Here is a 3,694-nt window from a genome sequence, read left to right as displayed (position 1 = left end):
GAAAGTGTGTTTGGAAATAATGGTGTGTGTTGAAAAAAACACCCTCATTGCATTGTGCAGCAGATTTTTGACAGAGCTCCATGAGAAGCAGCTGACAATAAGCTCAAGTTGAATTATTAATGGTGTCCAGAGAAAGCAGTCACCTGTGAATGGCAGTGAATATCCGAATTCCATGAATTGTTTTGAGAAATTACCTAAAAATCTGTTATAGCCAATAATAAAAATAACAATAATAATGTACAGTATAGTTATTTAATTTTTAATGTAAATTCTGTGTAGTGGGTGTTGCTTAGTGCACAAGATGAATTGCTGCACAGTAATAATTTTCTGATAAAGAAAAGCCAGTTCTGGGTGCAGTGGCCGAGTTACTACTGCAGGAAGCCCCAGAATTTCAGTCCTGAATTCCCCCAGCAGTGGAGAGTGTGCATTCTACATTCTACATTCTACGTTCTACGTTCTACGTTCTACGTTCTACATTCCATGGTCTCCATGGAAGTGTTGGCTTAAACACTTCCTCCTTGAAGACATCTGTGAAATTCGGACTCTGATCTCACAATGCCAGTGAAACTTGGGAGGCTTTGCCATTCTGATATATTCTACATTAATTTCACTGCATTCTGCAGATCCTGAGCTTAACTGATGATTTTAATATGGACATCAAACTAATTTGACTCAACTGGCCTTTAGGACTGATGACAATTATTTCTGATATTTTAGCTGTGGTATTTTGTGTGTTTTGTGCTGCTCTTTGGGGGGGAAGCTGTTGCAGGCAGGTTTGGGGTGTATTCCTGACTCCTTCTCTTGTAACCTCCCTTCCACCTTTCCTGCCTGTGTCCCTACAGAGGAGATGCTTGGAGTGCCTTTGGACAACAGGAGACCCCGAAGGCATTCATGTAGCCATTCGTGATTTATGGGCTTGGCAACAAAGATCTTATCTGTGTCCAAAAGTAAAAGAAAACAAAATGAACAGAAATGCCAGAAAATGAACAGTGGCATGTTTCTGCTTTTAAATCAAGGGAGAAATCAAGCAAACAAAATATTTACCACTAATCTATGAAACAGACTTTCAGCCAGTCTTAGATTCCTCATTTATTGTGCTCCTGTTCTTGTTATTTTCCTCTTATTATTCCTTTATAAAACAGCTGAGAAAATAATTTTCTCTATGTGGATTTTTAAATTAAGCTCTTTTACCCTATTATTACCCTTAATTTTGCTTTTGCTTCCAAAACTATACAACTCCTTTTTGTGAGGAGGAGACTTTGGTGACTGGTTGGTTTGGTTGTGTTGTAGCTTACTCTGTGCTATAAACACACCAGCATTTCCAGGTCTCTTTGTACTTATTTTTCTTTGGGCAGTGCTCAAAAAAGTAAGAATGTTATTGTTTGAAGTGTTTCAGAGTTATTCCTGGCAGGGAATGGGCTTTGTCCCAGCCAGCATCTGCTGCCTGGAACTGTTTCCTGTCGGGAGGCCGGATCCAGGAGCTCTTTCCTGGTGGAGAGGGGCTGAGAGGCACCTGAGGACAGAGACCTCTGCCACTTGTGCCTGGCTGCAGGGCCACAGCTCAGCCAGCATGGCACTTGTGCCTTTTGAAGAGTGTCTGGAATAGAAAAATCCCTTTCCAATGAAATTATCTTATCAAAGTGCTTGGGGAATTCTCAGTGGCTGTGCACAGCTGCTTTACCTTTGCTGTCAAACACCACTTCCATACCTATGGGTTTTTTATGGATCCTGTGGATGTTTTTCTCTCCCAAGTAAGGATTTTCTTTCCCTCTGCAGAACATCTGGTTTTGATATAAGGAGGAATAAAGTTGAACACTTCTTCAGAACTGTATACTCTATTGCAAATACCTTCAGAAATTTTCTACTGTTTAGTAATAAAATTTAGTTTGTTTTATAGAAAAATTCCTCTGCAAGTTTCATTTTTTCAGAGCCTGGAAGCTTTATCTGACAGGGGCGACATTCAATTTTCTACTTGAGCCATTTTTATTGGCTATTCTTTCAAGAATTAGGCAATGGTTATTGCTTGTTCTGGGAAGGCTTTCCCATAATCTACAGAAGTTATAGCATGTACTCTTCCTACTGTTGAGAGAAAATAAATCTCCTACCAGAGTTGGGTTTTTTGCTTAAATTCAGATTAATCGGCTGTGGTAGGAGTTGTTCTTTTAATCATTTCTAACAAGGTCATACACTGAAAGGGGTGGGTGTGAAGCAGCAGGGCTGTGTGGAACCAAGAGGCCATTGCTGCATTACAGGGCCTTGTGCAGCCAAAGGGCCGTTGTGATCCTGCAGGGCACCGTGGATCCATGGAGAACATTGTGGCACTGCCAGGCCCCACGGAACCATGGAGAACATTGTGACACTGAGGGCGCCACAGAACCAAAGGGCCATTGTGACCCTGCAGGGCCTCATGGAAGCAAGGGGCCTTTGTGACACGCAGAAGCAAGGAGAACATTGTGACACTGCAGGGCCTCATGGAACCAACAGGACATGGAACAGATCTGGCTGCTCTGATCCTCCCAGGGGCCACCTGGCAAGTTTGACTAATCCTGGCAAGTCAAGGGTTTCTCCTCACCAGCCCTTGGAGCACTGGAGCCGTGTGCTTTCTTTCCTCGAGAAAAGAACCATTCCTCTTTCCAGGTGCCCGTGGCTGAAATTGGTAATCCCGCTAAAAAGTTCCCTCTATACAGGGGTTGTTCCAACAAAAATCTACCAGGACAGACAGCTTTGCCTGGCCTTGGCCTCCTGCAGGCTGTGTGTCATCTACCACCACAGAATGGGGCTCCATTCCTTCCTTACTATGCCCTTTTCTTCTGGGGGCCAGGGCCAAAATTTGCATTTAGACTCTCAAATTTCATCAGCCAAGGATTGCTCCCAGACAAAAGTAGTCAGAACAGAGAGGTCTGGCTGGTCTTGCTCCTCTGGTGATTTTCTTAGACTATGAGCTGAATGTTCTCATTTACCAACACATTGGAGACGGCTCAAAGATCTCCCAAGGTGGTGTCTGGACAACTCAAGCACATGAACAATGTAAAGGGACAAAGGAGCTCTGTGCTCAGTGGAGTGGAGACTGAGGACAGCAGAGGAGAGCCCTGGGGTGGATTGAAGGGTGGTATCAGAGATGGAGGATGCTTTTGAAGTAGCAGAAAACATCAAGAGAAAGAAAGTCGTCCAATGCTTTGTGCAGCCAGGCAGAGGCAGGCAGGAGGCAGAGCTGTCAGCAAAGGAAGGGCCAGTGAGGTGGGGCAGCCGGGGGATGATGACAGCCTGCAGGGACAGAGGGCAGGGCATGGACACCGTAGCACAGCCTGGGCTGCAGAGGGCACAGGGATGGGCAGCAGCTGAAAGGCCCTGCCAGAGCCAACTGCTGCAGCACTTGGGCCATGGCTGCTGGCCCTGGGCCTGAGGCCAGCAGGGGACAAGTGAGCCTTGCTGTGCTGGGGCCTCATTGCCTCCTGTCCCTGCTCAGCAGCCTGGCAGGGGCTGCCCCATGGTCCTGCCCTTGGCATTGCATATCCCCAGAGCCCAGTGCCCTGGGAAGAGCCCTGAGCAATGAGGGAGGGACAGGATGTGCCTTGCCAGGGGCTGGGGCTCAGGCCTGGGCCCCTTGCATTCCTGAAACACATCCAGGTTTGCTCAGCATCAGAGACACCTTTCCCTTGTTTGTTCCCTCCTGTCACCATTGCCAACAGTATTC

Source organism: Erithacus rubecula (assembly GCF_903797595.1).
Source record: "Erithacus rubecula genome assembly, contig: scaffold_118_arrow_ctg1, whole genome shotgun sequence".
In the NCBI taxonomy this organism is placed as follows: domain Eukaryota; kingdom Metazoa; phylum Chordata; class Aves; order Passeriformes; family Muscicapidae; genus Erithacus; species Erithacus rubecula.
This window is presented reverse-complemented; position numbering follows the sequence as displayed.